The sequence below is a fragment of the Amblyomma maculatum genome, chromosome 2 (assembly GCF_055883805.1).
Source record: "Amblyomma maculatum isolate TAMU_Amacu chromosome 2, ASM5588380v1, whole genome shotgun sequence".
NCBI lineage: Eukaryota > Metazoa > Arthropoda > Arachnida > Ixodida > Ixodidae > Amblyomma > Amblyomma maculatum.
Window position 1 is genome coordinate 194,785,945 of NC_139345.1, and position 18,168 is coordinate 194,804,112.

Consider the following 18,168-nt stretch of genomic DNA (forward strand, 5'->3'; position numbering starts at 1 on the left):
CTGACTGTTCTGTACTCGTACAGGTACCTAAATTAGGATTAGCTTTCAGTAAAACGCGCACGTACACAATCATCGTTCGTCCATAGCCGTCGTCGACGCGGGCTCAAGCCGTTGCTGGGCTGGACGTCTCTACGGCTGGCTGTAAATGTTTTGTGCCATTTGAACATTCGCAGTAAACACATCGCAATCATTGCCGTGATCACAACGTTAATTAGTTCCTCGATAGGCATCCAGTTCCTCCCTGCAGGTGCCCTGTTGTCTGCTCGAAAACGCACACCGAAAACGTACCAGCCCTCGAGGGCATCTTGTGCGCATGCGCGCCGCGGCACCGTGCACACCAGCCGCGTCAGGCTGTAGAGGCGGCAAGGTTTTGACGCGCCCGTCGTAGCCGACGTACTATGGCCGACGTCACCGGCTCTGTAAGTCACGTCGAGAACGTCGGAATATACTGGGGCCTCAAACGCCACTCTTAGCCACAGGCGACACCAGGGTGTCGAACCGGAACCGGAACCGAACCGAAAACAGGAACCGAACTCGAACCGCAATAAAAAGGAGGAACCGTTCCAAACCGGTTCACGGTATTCTTCCGACCCACTTTTGCTGGCAACTTAGCCTTATTAATTTTCCTTTTATCGCTGCTTCTAAAACACCTTCTCATTCATTTCTAAAGCACCACTGCACCTCTCTTGGAAGAAGGCAGCAGAGCAGGTGACAAAACAAAACATAAGAAGCACGCACAAACACAAGGCCAACGCCGCACTTAAAACTATATTTACCCAGAACCCGCACTTCTCCCTTCACTTCACGTCTGCAGCCAACTTCTTCTTTATCTTTTTTTTCAACAATACCACTCAAGGCATACTGACACATTGGTTCCCCGAGTCCCTGATTGCACCTGCTTCAAAAAGTGCCCTTGCTAACTTATCCTTAATCCTTTTCGGACCATGCACAGTCAGAACAGCCTCCTCCCCCGCCAGAAGAGTCACGGAGGGCAGCAGTAGCAGCTGCTGCATGAAGAGACGACTTAATGGCCTGCACATGAACGCTTGAAGCTTGCTGTCGCTTGTCATGTTGTCTTGATTGTCTTAGGCCAAATTGCTTGAGCTGTCTTTGAAACTTAACCACATGTCTAAGCAAGCACTCTGCTCCCGTCTGAAGAGACCAGGTCAAAAGAAAACTGCCATCGTTGTCCGAGAAAAGCCCGCACTCAAGACGCTCAGGACCCACGTATGCCTAGAAACGTAAACGTGCTGTTTTACACAGTCACATATATACAAGCGCACGAAAAAAAAATGAACCTGAGTATCAATTTGGATACATGGTGAGGAGCACCTCGGACCGCTTAGAAACAGCGGCTAAGTGCGTCCGCATTCCCATTTAACTTCCCCTTTTTGTATCCTATTTCAAAATTGTACTGCTGTAAAATCAAGCTCCACCTCAGAAGGCGACTGTTCTTCGATGTCCCAGTTTGCAACCAAGCCAGGGGACAATGGTCCGTCTCTACAGTGAATTTGGCCCCTTCAAGATAGCACTGCAATTTTTGAATGGCCCATACAATGCAAGCGCACTCTTCTTTATGCCTACCGGCGATTTTCACTGCGTAGTTAGTGTTAGAAAGCTCTTCAACGACTTCAGCAGGTCCTTCCCACTGTACTTTGAGCTTATTCTGCCTTGAACCTCTCAGCAACATCACCTGGTCCCCGATACGAAACGTCCTTTGACGGGCTGAGTTATCATAGTACACTTTGGAACGAGCCTGGACTGACTTCATGCTGGCCTCAACGAGTTCCTTAGTGTTATGTAAGCAATTCAGAAGGTTCAGAATGAATTCTACTACTGTTGGGTCTTCTCCGCGCCCCTCCCAGGCTTCGCGCACCATTCGCAAAGGTGAGCGCAGTGCCTTCCGTACACCACCTCGGCTGGGCTAAATCCAGTGGATTCGTGCGGCACTGACCGCAAAGCGAAAAGTGCTGTAGGCAGGCAGGTATCCCATTCGCGCTTGTTTTCATAGCACAGTCCCCTCAGGACGCGTTTGAGAACAGAATGTCATCTTTCTACGATGTTGCTCTGCGGATGATGGATCGAGCTGTGCACTACCTTAATGCCACATCGCTCGAGAAATGAGGTGGTGAGGACACTTGCGAAAACGCTACCTGATCACTTTGGACCTCGGAAGGGAATCCAACTCGTACAAACACTGACAGCAGCGATTCCACTACACTCTCGGACGTCACCTCGCGCAGCGGAACAGCTTCTGGAAACTTTGTGGCTGGGCATAAAATAGTGAAGATATAACGGTACCCTGACTCTGTCACAGGAAGTGGCCCAACTACATCTATTACTAACAGGTGAAACGGCTCGATAATGATTGGTACTAACACCATCGGAGCTTTCCACTTATCTAGCGCCTTTGGAACCCGCTGGCACGTGTCGCATGACCGTACAAAATTTTCCGTGTCCTTAAAACATCCAGGCCAATAGTATTCTTGCAACAGCCTCTGCTTTGTTTTCCTTATTCCAAGGTGACATAACCACGAGCTGCCATGGGAAAGTCGCAGTAAGTCTTCGCGGTACTTTTGGGGAACGACTAATTTGTCCCACTCTACTCCGCGCTTATCCTTGAATAAGCGATACAGCACTCCCTTTCTCATCTCGAAAGAAATATTCTTTTGCTGTCTTAGCGGCGCGGTGGCGCTCCCTTATCTCCTATATCTTGAGATCATTGGCTTGCTCCATAGCTAAGTCCTCTCGGGTTCCACTTGCAAGTCTCGTGAGATTACTAGACACTGGCGGCAAGAGGTTAACTCTCAAGAACGTCCTCATTCCGCGTCTCATCAAGCTCACTTTCAAGTTGACTTATCTGAGATGCCTCACGCTCAAAGTTTTCTGACCCGCTATCTTCCGCATCGACCCCTGTTTTAACTGCCGTTTCCTCCGCTGTGGAAATTTCTGGAATGAGCAGTGTAGCTAGTTCTCGCGCCTTTGAACGTGTTAAGGCTTGCACAACTCTGTTTCCGAAAAGGATGCCCCTCTTTCGCAGCAGCATGTCCGATTTGTTGGAAAACAAATACGGATAGCACTTAGAAAGCTTTCCTGAAACGGCAGCCTCGGTTGTTAACTCGCCGAAAGGGCCCTCGATGACCACATTCGCGATTGGCAAGCACACACTCTGTTCCTCCACTACCTGGCGGATCCATGCACACTGTCCTGTATAGTCGAAAGGCGACACATACGCCGGATGGACAACATCCATCGTTGCGGCCGAATCGCGCAGTACCTTGCAAGGCTTCCCGTTGACTACTAGGTCATGCATGTATAGGTTCCAAAAGCTTCATGTTTTCATCGCAGTCACTGACATACGAGAAAGCAATCTTTTCTTTCCGGCAGTTGACGGCAATGTGACCCTGCTCATTACACTTAAAACATGTGAGTGGCTTCCTAGCCTCAAGCTTGTTCTTTGTGTTCTGCGCGTTGGTCACTTCCCCACTTTTCTCACTGCCGTCCTTTCTAGGGAGTTTGCCTGAAGAAGCCTTCTTTTCTTCGTTTGCAACTCTAGCAAAGTGCCTTTCCTCACGGTTATTCACACTCAACTTGGGATTGCGGGGCCTATCCACTGCTGGGTTGCTGAATTGTCGGCGCGAAGCGTACTCCTCAATACGTTCGGCAGCTTCAGTTGCCGACTTAATGTCGCCTCGGTCCTGTACCCAATTTCTTTCTTTTTCTGGGAAGCAGTTATAAAACTGCTCCAAAATAAATCGCTCGACTACAGCGTCCCTATCACTGTAGGAATCAGTGCTCTTTAGCCACTCGCCCAAATTGACTCTTAAATTGTACAGGATATCAAGGTAACTCTCGTCCCTGGATTTAGTAGCATTCCGAAAACGTTGTCTGAACGCCTCGGCGCTAAGCCTTTACTTTTTCAGAAGGCAAGCCTTGACCTTCTCGTAGTTGTCCGCGTCCTCCTTGCTTAGCCGCGCGACAACCTCCGCTGGCTCGCAGGGCAGAACCGTCAATAATCTCTGAGACCAAGTGTCTCCCTGGAAGGACAGTTTTTCGCAGGTTCGCTCAAAGTTAGCCAGATACAGACCGATATCCCCTGATATAACATATGGCTGCATGTACTTTGACATCTTGAAATCTGCCTCCTTGTTGAGAAGAGGTACCGCTAGCTGGGGACGATTGCCCAACCTCTTGCTCAACTCTACTTCTAATTTCCGGAGCTCAATTTCTTGCTCCAGCCTTTTTGCTTCTCTCTCAATTTCACGCTCACGCCTCTTTTCCTCTTTTTCCCGCGCTTTCTGCTGTCTGAGCTGCTCCTCCTTTTTTTTTTTTGTCCAATGCGATTCCATGCTTCATTGAGCTCCTCATCATCGGTTCTCAAATCAGTGACTGCCTTTAAAATCAAGGGTTTTCGTGCCAAACCACTGGTATCAATTCCCAATTCTTCACACAATAGCAACAGTTCAGGTTTCTGCAGCTTCTGTAGGTCCATGATCGCTCCGAGTGTCGGCTACTTCCAAAACAACTGTGCAAACTACCAAACCTAAAGGCGTTTCAACACTCTTTACCAGTTCTGAAATCTAACCCTGTTCTAGAATCTAGTCCACATCAGAAGAAAAGCCAAGCACTCATCCACACATGCGATCGATTTTCCGAGCTGCTCTCTTGCTGGCCGATTGTTGCTCCTGCTTGTTGCTTGAGATGCCACCTCCGATAACCAGATGTTGTGGCTTGTAGCTTCAGGTGCCAACTCCGATCACCAGATGTTGTGGCTTGTAGATTTCGATCCACCTCCAATCACCAGATGTTGTGGCTTGTAGATTCAGATCCCACCGCTGGTCACCAGTTGTCGTGACGCTGGGACTAAGTCGACCCGGCCTTAACTTGGTAGCGTGCAGAGACTCCGGGTTGATGAAAGATTGAATCTTCGAGGTTGGTAAAATATATACAAGCAGGTTTAATGGCACTTTGAGAAAACTTATTTACATGAAAAAAAGGTATGTTAGCAAAATGGCAAGCGTTAGGAGTTCATAGCGAGAAGCGTCTGGATGAGCCGTTTACCCAGGGCTCAGAGCGTCATTTCGTGCTCTGCAACGTCCTTAAATCCCATATGTCCAGCCCCTCTCTGAAGATGCTGACCAACCAGTTCCAGGGCACACCCCTCAGATATCGTCAACCAATCGAACACATCACTGCACTGATGGTCTGATGCACTTACTGGTCCAGTATTGTTTCGTCGGGCGTGGTCACTTGTTGTCGGGTAGAGCTTGGGAACGGCGAGGAGGTAAATCTCGACTCTTCTGCAAAGATCCGCTATGTTGGTTCCGGCAAGTGGATTTCCTTCTCAGAAACCCAAGTGTACATGCGCGCCACGAATACTCCTCTCAGCATTGTCCCTTTTCGGCAGTTACAACTCTTTCCCGCATTCACGGGAAATCCTCTAATGGCCGTAATCCTCATGCTCCTTTCTTCTCCTGTACGTCAGCGGGCGTATCACTCCGATCGTCTCCTTTGAGCAATAGGCATTACTCACTTGACAATAGCGCCTCTCGATGGGAAGGGGGAACAGTTGAACAAAAGCACTTCCGGCTATTTCTCACAGAGCGACGTTTCTTTGTATTTTGTAACTTGGCAGTTGTAGGGTCACGACAAAGAAAAGCATGATCACACAAAAAGATTCATGTGAACACGCTCACTTAGAGTTCTTGCACCAACAGCACATATCAATTCCATGTCCACAGCGGACAATAGTGCGCGCAAGCGCGCACCATGCATGGTCACAACATCGTATAATTTAGAATGCGTACTGAATGCAATACAAAAGAGGAGAGAGACCCGGACTCTTAAATTATCTATCTAAATTTCATATGACTAAAATTAATATGTTAACACTGACTGTAGCATATCCTAAATTTCATATTGTTTCCAATCACTCTTTGCCTAACGCTAGCTCTTAACTGTTTGTGACCCAGCTTCTCGCATTCTCTGTATGCGCATTTAATAAATTCATCAGGTCGAATGGTGTGGCCTTAATTCAGAGCATGTCCTCTCGCACTCCGCTATTCCTCTATCCCCATCACCACTCGTCAAACTCGTTATTGGCAAGAACTTGAAGACTTTTAGGGCGTCACTGTCTGGTTATCGCAGCAGCAAGCTTGTATTTACCAGTCGTTGCTGGTAGTCTCGTTTTGTCGATTTTTTAGCTGCTTTTGGAACTGTTATCCATGTCTTGCGCTGTATGCAGACTTGCAGTATTTTTTTTTTACAGACCCCCTGTGAAATTTGGACGAAGACGATGCGGGTATGTTTGTGACTTCAGTGCTCACCATTTTGCGTGGGGAAGTGCATGCAACGTTCGACGCGGCAGCGGCATGCACAACACGGCAACAGAGCTGGGACTCGCCGCCCTCAACACTGGCCAGCCCACCTTGCGACGACGCGGTTCACCCGGCTCCTGTATCGACGTTGCGTTCGCGTCCAGTGGCATCGAGGTGATCTGGCGTCGTGCACCATCTCTCTCTGGGGCTCGGACCACTTCTCCATCACCATAGAGCCCACTGCTAAAAAAGCGCGGCTTATGCGTACCTACTCAATAGTAGATTGGGGTCGCATTCGCCGCGAGGTAGACTCCGCCGCTACATCTGTTGGCGATACTTCACCAGTCTCGTCCGGAGCGCTGCCGCAGCCACGCGTCACGCAGTGGTGAGAGCTGGTTAGCCAACACCCCACAAGAAGCTGCTCGATCTGCGCGACATATGTAAGGAAGAGCTCAGGGCGCGACGGATTGACAGACCGGAAGACTGGACGGTTTACAATCGCTGGACGCGGCAGCAAGGCGGCACGCCAATAACCCCTACCGCCGGCAGTGGGCTTCTCTGTGCAACACGATGGAGGATTGCAGCTCGCAGCGGCTCTTCACCACCCTGGGGCGCATCACTACACCTCAGGCGAACCCTCAGTCCCTCGCCGTTCTTGCCATGTCAAGCGGCCAAACAAACCAGCAACTAGCTGAGCAGTTCGCTGAACGGTTTGCGCCGAAACGCCCCGTGAGCACCGCAGCGACTACACCGAGCCAGTCCCAATGCCAGTGTCCTTTCCTCCGCCCCGGATGGACCTCGAATCTTTAAAGCAGTCAGATATAGTAGTGATCTGCCAAATATCAGGAATTGAACTTTGCACGATTGCGCGAAAACCGCATATCGTAAAAGTTATAACTACCAGAGTGGACGAGGAAGAAGTGAGCGAATGACAGGAGCTAATCTAAGAAAGGAGAACGGCTGATAACAAAAAGAGTCTGCTGGAACAAAAGCAATGCGATCGCCAGCTTGAGCTTCAGCACGCCTGCAACAGGAGATCGAGTTGAAGAGGCTCGACGCAGAGTCAAAGAAAGCCGAAGCTGGTTACGCTCAGCCCCAGTTATCCAGCCCATTAAGGAGAGAAACAATCAAAATCAAGGATTTCATACTACCCCTCCAATTATGCGAGGACATTGGTATATTTTTCGTGAACTTCGAAAGGGCTTGAAAAAATTCCAAGCTTAAGAAAAATGTGTGGCCGCAGCAACTACTGACCTTGGTGTCGTGTAAGGGAGCAGGCGCAATTAGGAGACTCAGAGAACGAGAATCTGATGACTCCGATGTCTTAAAGGCAAGTCTCTTATAGAAGTATCGTGTGTCTGCCGAGACTTTTCGAAAAGGTTTCAGAAAATGCACAAAAACTAAAGACGAATCCTACCTAGAGCTCGGTTTGGTTTGGTTTGGTTTGTGGGGTTTAACGTCCCAAAGCGACTCAGGCTATGAGAGACGCCGTAGTGGAGGCCTACGGAAATTTCTACCACCTGGGGTTCTTTAACATGCACTGACATCGCATAGCACACGGACGCAACTCCGTTTTCGTCTCCATCGAAACGCAGCCGCCGATGCCGGGATTCGATCCCGCTTCCTTGGGCCCAGTAGTGGAGCTCCGTAACCACTGCGCCACCCCGGTGGGGCTACCTAGAGTTCGTTTATAACTGGAAAGACTGTGGCTAAAGGTACGTCAGACGGACCCCATAGAGAAACATACTTACGTAATGAGCGGACACTCCCATAGGGCCCTGCGGCCGAGCAGCGCCAGCGCCCCGAGCGGCTGGTCCGACCGCTAATTATGTCCTCCGAGATTTTCGGCACGTCATTTGCTCTGTTTTAGTTTCGGTTCAATTCTGACTTACCTTTAGCTGTTAAAATATCACCTACAGAGTCTAGAGTTGCGCGCAAGTGCTTCAACGATGCCATGCATACGGACATATTAAAGTCGTGGATTGCAACCTCTTCACTGGAAATACCGGGCAAGGTTCTCGCAGATCATAAGCGTGGCTGACTTAGTTCATGCAGATTACAATAATGCGATATGAGCTGTTTTTATTGTAATTTTTCGCAGTTATTGGGCAGCTTTTCTCAGTGGCACACAAGGAGACATTGGTTCCATACAAAAAAGTTTTTCTTGCTTGGCACAGAAAGAATACTGGATCACACACTTTATAAAATACATCATATTACAAAGAGCAACAAGACGGAAGGTATGATGAAGCACGCGGAAGAGTGCCACGATGAAGAAATTTCACATAACGACTGTGTGTCTTTCCTTTAAAACATCACCCATGAGAACGGAAAAGGAGTTGCGAACTGATAGACATAAGTAAGGAGGAAGTAAGGAGGAGGAGGCACAGCCTACGCGGAATTTTTATAAATCAGCTGATCAGTAAGTAGGCTGTTCAGCAATTTAAACACACCACACTGAATACAAAATAGTAACCCAATATATACTATATACTAATATACTCATGATCGAAGACAAAATTGCCCTCTGCCCGTATGGTAAAGGTATTACAGGGAGTCCACTGTTAGCGACTAATAGCAGTAGATGTCAAAATACAGGCCACGAAAAGGCAGCAGCGCTTTTTAGACCCCAACGAGAATGCTTTAGCCATGACAAGGAATTCGGCATGTAAAAATGGTGTTTACGAAACGGCAAAAGCCCATGCATTGTCAAATGCAGTGAAGTAAACACAATTTACAAAGCTACCCGAAATGCGCAACACACAGTTCTTGTACTGCCGAATAAAAGTTTGTGTTAAGATACATCTGAGCCACCGAAACATTCTCTGTCGTAAAGCTGTCTTAGAAAATTACGCAATCGAAGGAATCCACATGTTCTAGCCAATGCCAACCTCGAACAGGCGGGGGTGTAAATTCTATGTACGCAAAATTCAACGATGAGAGAAAGACGCAGGCCGATCACTTGCCTTCTCTTCCTCTAATACCAAAACATATTGCTGTTCGAAGGCAAGCGGGTCATTCGCGCTTCCGGCTTTCCGGTTGTGCACTCCTGTACTGCGGTGCAGCGGCTCTTCGCCTCGACTGGCTCGCCTCAAGAAACATCCAATTTCCACTGTCTGAATGTGAGGAACGAGCATAGCATTCCATATAGATTAGCGCATGATATATGCTTTGTTATGCACGGCTAGATGAGTGTGTTGTGACGGCGCTTGAACTTCGGAGGTCTGCGCAGGATCAAAGACAGCGTAAATGCTAGGAATAGCTCGCTTACATTACGGCCACATCGAGGTAATAGTTTAGTGCGAAGCGAAAGCTGCTCGTGAACGTGCGCATCTCGATGCCAGGTGGTGCAGTACGTCGCGTCAACTCATCACTGGCTTATAGCTGCGTGCATTTGATAGCAGTGAGGCCAGGCGAGGAATTAAAATCGAACTGTTTATTGATACTTAAAAAAAGATTCGGTCAGACTGCAGAGGGTCGCCTGGCTGAGTGTGGTGCGCCTTCGTGCGCGTCTGCGCTTCATCTCGTCTCAGCTCCGACTGCCTCTCCCCGAGGAGTCGAGTCCCCGCGCTTCTCCTTCAAAGCGCAAAGTTCCCAGGGAGACCTAACTCAGGCGGGGTTTAAGGGCCGGGAAGTCCCGGCGCGGTCGTAACGGAGGTGGATAGATGAACCGACCGACCGAGCGCCCGTGCCCTTCGTGCGGTTCCGCGTGGCGTAAGCACGCACTCTCGGGTCGCCGCTGTTACGGGAGAGTTGGGTAGTTTCGACTGGTGAACTGTGTGCTGACAAATTACAAGCGGTGCTCGCCGCACTGAGTGAAGACAGTGTTCTGCTACTGTGTTAGAACGGACGAACCTTTCGTGGCATCTCATCGTGAGTCGCCAAGGCTAGCAAGGTTCATTCACACGTAGCAAGCGGAATGCGGACATATGTACTACATTCGACGTGCATTTAGCCGTGAGCCTATATCGGCGCCCGCCGTATCTTGACGAGAATCAAATGGATACGTCGGATGTATCTTTAGACACTTCGAACTTGAAAACAAGCCTAAAGGAAATGTTAAAGGGCGCTAGTGTACACGGAGACGCAGACACGCTTGTGAGATGCATGTGTCTGGAGCAATTGTATGACAAATATTCCAGATGGAATGAACTTGTGGATCCTCGACAGGGCTGAGCTAAGCAATGTGCAGAAGGCCGCTGAACTCGCTGAAAAGTATGCGTCACGCCGCGCCTTACAGGAAAATCGTGGTTCAAGCTAGAGCACTGCACAGAGCGTAATTATTGGCCCGGGCCAGGCTACCTTTTGCGCTACCAGACCGAGCCCGGCCCGGCTTCTCCCAATACAAACACGGCCTGGCCAGAGCCCGTGGAAACTACGACCTATTCTGCCTGGCCCGACACGCCAAGGGCCTGGCAGAGGCCCGAAAAAAGCATTCATGAGCTAAGCGCGGTTCAAATGTATAGGCTGTTGTTATTTCTATTTCCCTGAAAAGAGGCCCTCGTTTTTATAACCGTGGGCGAAACTCTAATTCCTAGTTCTGATGGCATTGTTATTGTTTCTATGTTAGCACAGTGGCTTGGATCCACTGATGCGAATTTCCCGAAATTAATGCTGTCATAAGTGGGTTTCAGTTCTCAAGTGGTTCGTACAAATTTTTAAAGAATATGTGAAACGTCTGAGTTCAAAATCGTTTCGCTGCTAGAGCTCACAGTATCACGCCAAAGACGCCTGCGGAGCGTCTCCTCAGTTGGACATCTGCTCTGCGGATGTCGTTGCGTGTGTATATATATATATATATACACACGCAACGACATCCGCAGAGCAGATGTCCAACTGAGGAGACGCTCCGCAGGCGTCTCCTCAGTATATATATATATATATATATATATATATATATATATATATATATATATATATATATATATATATATATATATATATATATATATATATATACACGCTCCGAAATCCACAGAGCAGACTTCTAACTGAGAAGAGGATCCGCAGGCTTCTTTGGCGTGATACTGTGAGCTCTATCGGCGCATCGATTTTGAACTGAGAAGTGTATATATATATATATATATATATATATATATATATATATATATATATATATATATATATATATATATATATATATATATATATATATATATATATATATATATATATTGTAGGGGTGTGTTTATTCGGTGAACCCAGATGATTCCAGCCGCTCAGGGGAGACTCGCAGCGAAGCGTCAGGCGTGGCGAAAGAGCAAGGCAGCGAACAACTTCTTCGTCCTTGAGAGCGGCAGCACGCAACGCATGTCAGTGGTTATATCGATGAAGATTACCACACTACAGTTTCCCCCCGGGCAGAACGTCTAATGAAGTAGGCGTTGCAGGAAGAGTATTTACAAGCGCGGGATCAAGTTCTTCAATACGACCGAGACACTCGCCGCATAGCAGGACGGACGGGCACGAAAATAGATTTGAGACGTACATTGCACTAAGGCCATCTTCGAACTTGAGGACCGCAAATGGAAGCAGGAGGCAGGGATGGCGTGAAGCGGCGTGACAGTCGAACTAATAACGCTTTCACAGGAGAGTGGAACGAGGGCAGCAGAAAATGGAGGAATGTCTGTGTCACTGGCGACGAGGAGTTTTGCAGGCCGGGTAGGGACGTCACACGAGACGGTATCACAAAGAGGTAAAAAGGAAACTTCCGCGCGGGCGCAGTCAATAACGGCATGATGAGTGGAAAGGAAATCGTAGCCCAGGATGATGTCGTGTGAGCAGCGAGACAGTACAATAAACTCGATGGTGTATAAGACGTCTTCGATGAGAACACGGGCCGCGCACGCCGCTGAGGGATGAATGCGCTGTGATGAGGCGGTGCGAAGCGAAAAGTCGGAAAGTGCGGTGGTCACCTTACGAAGACGACGGCAAAGAGCTTCACTGATGACTGATACGGCAGCGCCCGTGTCGACTAGAGCGAGTACTGCGACGCCGTCGACAAACACTTGAATTACGTTAGTGGGAGAACACCGAGGACTTGAAGAGTTCGAACCAAGCGCAGTTCTTGCCCCGGGAACTGCGACTGTTAGTTTCCCTCAACGGTGCCGGTAGAACGTCGGAGTGGGGACGGGGAACAGCGACGAGGGGAAGGTGATCGGCGAGTTGTGTACGCTTGATTGTCACGAGATACAAATTCGGAACTGGGCGGATTTCTCGGCGAGGGCTGGTCTGTATTGTAGGAGTAGTTCCATAGTTCAGGTCGAGAAGGTGGAAGGCGTTGGCGGCAAAGGCGTGCGACATGGCCCGGCAGCCCGCAAGAGTAGCAGATTGGTCGGTTGTCCGCGGTACGCCAAGGGTTCGTAGGGCGTTGGCGTACCCTTGGAATAGGGACATGGAATGCAGACCCAGGCAAAGGCGAAGGAAGGTTGGAAGGAGCGGCCTGGTAGGAAAGAGATGCTGATGGCATGAGCGGCCTGGCCGCAACTTGGGCGTAAGTCAGTGGTGCCGTTACTTGCGCTGGCACGGGGCTGGGCGGCAGCACAGGGCTGGGCGGGAGCATGGAGCTGGGCGGAAGGACGTCAGCGATGTGATCTTGAACGGCACGCCGTATGGTAGGGGCCAAAGACGGAGCCATGTCAGGAACAAGGCGGCCACTATCCTGTAACTGAGGGACCAGCGATAGCTGGCGGGCGACCTCTTCTCGAACGAAGGCTTTGATTTGCTGAAGTAAAGGGCTGTCCTCTGATGGGGTAGAACCGCCCAGCGCAAGTGTAGAGATGGCGTCGTCTCTAACACCGGACCGCCGGGTAGAAGCGCGCTTCTTACGAAGCACGTCGTAGCTCTGGCAAAGCTTGATCACGTCACTCACCGTGGCAGGATTTTTTACCCAGAGCATTTGGCACGCGTCGTCAGAGATGCCTTTCATGATGTTCTCGATCTTATCCGCTTCAGTCATTAGCGGATCGACACGCTTGCATAGGTCCACGATGTCCTCTATATAACTAGTGAACGACTCATCGACTTGCTGAGTGCGCTCACGTAAGCGTTGTTCTGCCCGGAGCTTGCGAACTGCAGGGCGGCCGAACACTTCTGCAAAATTCTTTTTAAATGCAGACCAAGATGGCAGGTCTGCCTCATGGTTGCGAAACCAGAGGTTCGCCACGTCAGTCAGATATAAGATTACATTGCTTAGCTTGATAGCGTCGTCCCATCTGTTGTAGCTACTGACGCGCTCATATGCCGCCAACCAATCGTCGACGTCCTGGTCGGCTGTGCCACTGAAGAAGCACGGATCACGCTGCCGTAGAGCTCCAGAACACAGCACGGTGGTTGGGAGGGGCGACGATGTCGTGGCAGTGTCGTCCGGCATGCTGGAAGCAGAGGGTAACGTGCGGCTTCTTAGTTCCAGGGTGGACGGGAACGTACCCAGCACCTCCACCAATTGTAGGGGTGTGTTTATTCGGTGAACCCAGATGATTCCAGCCGCTCAGGGGAGACTCGCAGCGAAGCGTCAGGCGTGGCGAAAGAGCAAGGCAGCGAACAACTTCTTCGTCCTTGAGAGCGGCAGCACGCAACGCATGTCAGTGGTTATATCGATGAAGATTACAACACTACAATATATATATATATATATATATATATATATATATATATATATATATATATATATATATATATTGTAATGCCGAAACAATAAAGATGAAATACAGATGAGAGAAGCGGAAGAGGACGAGAAAGTAGAAATAAAAGGGCTAGGCAATCGAGTGGACGCTCAGCTCAGCGCGTCTCAGTTTCAGTGTTTACAATGTACATTGTCACAGAATAGGCGGCATCCATTAATTTGCCCATGTTGCATTTATACACACGCGGAATTGTTGTTCTGTAAACCCCATATGTTCACGGGACCTGCATATGTGACCATCGGTCGGGCGCACAAGAACGCGTACGTGCACGTTGCCGCGGAAAAGTATAGCTTTCCCTGTGTTAGCTACAACTCTCTCCATGCTCGAGCAGAAGAGTACGTGCTGCCTGTGTCGTACGTTCTCCACTCAAAGTCACCCCTCCTACTTCCTTTGTATATCCGTATATTCTTTTTCCCCTGGCAATGTGACCCCCAGAAGAACCGAAGTTAGGGGCGTACGTGACTGTTGTTTTTGTTGTGCGTTATGTTTTTCGAACCTAAGATCGCGGCCATGCAGTGATGAAGTGTGGTGTGTCTACGTGCGTCTTCCTCTGTGAGTTAACTACTTTGTGCGCTCTATGTGTGTGTTTTGTTCGGACCCGAACTCTGCGCACAAGGCATCGTCGACAAGGGTTTAAAAAGGAGCCGCCAAAGCCCCAAAGTCAGTCCGCCGAGTTCGCTCCTGAAGAAGGAAACCCGAGCTGCCGCGTGCTCCCGGGGGGTACCGAGCCCCGCCGCCGGCACCGCATTCTCAGGCCGCACACTGCTTCGGAAGGACCATCGTATTCGAGTGTCGCCCGTCTGCGTCGTCTCAGTGATGGACTGCCGCCGCGCTCCCCGGTCAATTGTATGTTCGAAACTGCTCTGAACTTTATTTTCCTTACTGTTACTTGAATCGTTACTTCCATTCCGTGAAAGCATGACTCTGTATACGTAATTCGAAGTATTTAATTAGATTGTTCCTTCACTCATGTCGTTGCCTTCTCCTCTTCTTATTGTTGTTTCAAGTCAACGCGTCTTCGTCTCATTCTCCACGTTTGGTTACCGGCTACGCCGGGCATCGAACGACCGCCCCCCCCCCCCCCCCCCCCCTTTTGTCATGCCTCGGTGATGACCTCCGGTGATTACCGAGTGCGTGACATATATATGAGAAAAGAAAAGATTTAGACGCATAGATAAGACGTTTTGAAAGCCTTTCGAAAAGCCAGAATTGGCCAGGGAGCCAGTGGTCGACGGTTCTGGCTACTTGTTTGAGTGGGGAAGCACTCAGCGTTTACGGGCGTTTGCCACCGGGGGATGCAGCCGACTGCACCACATTTAAAACGGTCCTTTTGAAGAGATTTCGTTTCACGGCGGACGGCTTCAGAGACAAATTCAATTCCGGAAAACCGGCAGATGGCGAAACCGCAGCTCAGTTCTCAGCCCGTCTCAGCCACTATTTTGATCGCTGGATCGAGCTGTCAGGTACGAAAACGGAATTCAAAGACCTGCGAGAGCTCCTGATTAGGGAAACGTTTCTGCATGGATGTCATTCCCACATGGCGCTGTACCTGAAGGAAAGAAAGGCGAATACGCTGGAAGAGATGCTGGATTTAGCTGACCAGTTTTTAGAGGCTCAGGGAAGTCTAAATCTCGCTAAATAAAAGAAAGACAGCCGTGATGATACCAGGAGGCCCGAGCAGACGATAAAAGAGGAAGTCAAAGGACCGCTCCCCGATGTTATCTTTGCACCCGCATGCTGCGCATCAGGCTTCACAATGCCGGACTCACGCCACTAACTAGAGCCCCGCCTGCTTCAAGTGCGGGCGAAGGGGTCACAAGGCGAACGCGTGCCGTGCAGGGCCAAACGATGGGACACAGGCGTCATGTGTTTATTCGTCCGCCCAGAAAGTAAATCGGGGAAAGCATTCGAGACGGCTATGTGGAGCTCAAAAACGGGGAGAGAATCCCTGTAGTGAATGCAGTTATGATGACGCGACCAAAGTTTCTGGTCGAAGGACTGCCGGTGGCGGCGGGCACGTATGAAGGTAAATAAATTTCCGTATTACGGGATACCGGATGCAATACAGCCATCATGAGGAAAGAGCTTGTCCACTACGATCAGCTGACTGGAAAGAACAGGCCTCTTTACTTAGTCGACGGAGCAGCGAAACTGCTGCCCGAGGCGCGAGTTGAGGTTGACACCCCTATAGTTCGGGGATCATCACCGCTCTCTGCATGGAGGAACCTCTTTACGACTTAATTCTGGGAACTGTAGAAGGAGCAAGGGCACCTGATGACCCGAAGGAGGTGGTTGAAGAACCAGTTTGTAGCGAGCCCGTCGACGAGGAAGCTGTAGCAGCAGTTGTAACTCGCGCACAAACCAGGAAGCAGCCAAGAGAGTTCCAAGCGCTCAAAACGCCCGATGTCGCGGAGGAGCTGAAAGGAAAGAGTTACGTGGATCAACAAGCGGAGGACAAGTCGCTCGAGCCTTGTGTTTCCCAAATTGGCAAGAAGCTCACGTGCCGGGACGCTGAGCGCAAGATAGAATTCAGACGGGAAGATGGGCAATTATACAGAAGCTACACAGAGAAAACTGGGCAGGTGCTGCGTCAGCCGGTTGTCCCAAAATGCCACCGCGAGGCGGTAATGAAAACCGCACACGACGGAATAATGGCCGTGCATTTTAGCGCGCAAAAAACCAAAGGAGGGATGTTCGATCCTGGAGACAAGGTCCTGATTCTGCGGCCTATCGACAACAAAAAGCTACTACTACAGTGGAAGGGGCCCTTCGAGATCAGGGAAAAGAAAGGTAAAGCAAACTACGTAATCGAGACAGCATGAGGGAGAAAGATTTTTCACGCCAACCTGCTTAAAAGATACGAGGAGCGTGAAAGCCAGCCAAGAGAAAGGGTGTGCCACGCGGTCTGCGGCATCACTGAATCGGACAGCGATGGGGCTTTTCCTATTCCGGCTTGTCAGAAGACAGAGGGCGAACAAGACGTGAAGCTTTCTGATAGTTTGACGGTGGATGAACGACAGCAGCTTCGAGGTGTAATTTCAGAACACGGGAAAAACGGACTGGGCTGAATGTCGGTTACAGCTCACCACCAGCACTCCGGTGCACGTAAGGCAAATATCCCCGTCCATTCGCGACGAGACATGGTGTCGAAAGAGAGGTGCAGCAGATCGAGAAACTCGGAATAGTCGAGAAGTCGCAGTCCCCTTACAATTCTCCAGTCATTTTGGTGAAGAAGCCGGACGGCACGAACCGGCTTTGCATCGATTTCCGGCGCCTGAACGACGTCTTGGTCACCGATTCGGAACCCATGTCCAGAGCTGACGCGGTCTTCGCTACAGCCGGAGAGAAGAGATACTTCTCCAAGGTGGACTTCGTCAAAGGATATTGGTAAATTCCGTTGACCAAAGAGTCGAAGCCCAAGACTGCGTTTTCAACAACTGTGGGGCTCTTCCAATTTTGTTTTATGCCGTTTGGCATAAAGACAGCCCCGCAGTATTTTCCAAGTTGATGCAGAGTTGTGGAAGGAATTCCGGGAGTGCACACTATTATGACGATGTCCTGGTTGCCAGTACTACGTGGGAAGAGCATCTCTCTTCCCACGTAGTACTGCAAATGCGTAGTACCCAGCAAATGCGAGTTCGGGATGGAGAACATCGAGTTCCTCGGGCATCGCATCGGTAGTGGTGAACTCGCGCCACTTGGAAAAACGCTGGAAAAGATTCAGGCGGCACCAACCCCTCGAACAGAGCGTCAGGTACTAGCATTCCTCGGTTTGAGTGGATATTACCGCGACTTCATTCCAGACTATGCTCGAATAAGCGAACCCCTCACCCAGCCCACGAGGAAGGGTGAGAGTAACGTCGTAAAGTGGACCCCGGTCCACCAGGAAGCTTTTGAAGAACTCAAGCGCCAAATTTCGACCCCTCTCATACTACGACTCCCGGACTTTTCCAAGCAGTTTTTGCTGCGCACGCACGCCTCTGACACCAGCCTCGGCCCGGTGCTAATGCAGGAGCATGGCGGGACGCTTCACCCGGTGGCTTACGCTAGTAGAAAGTTGCTCCCCAGAAGAGCAGCATACAGCACAATCGAGAGCGAGTGCTTGGAATTTGTTTGGGGGATTCAGAAGTTTTCCACCTATGTGTACGGGGTGCCCTTCCTTGTTC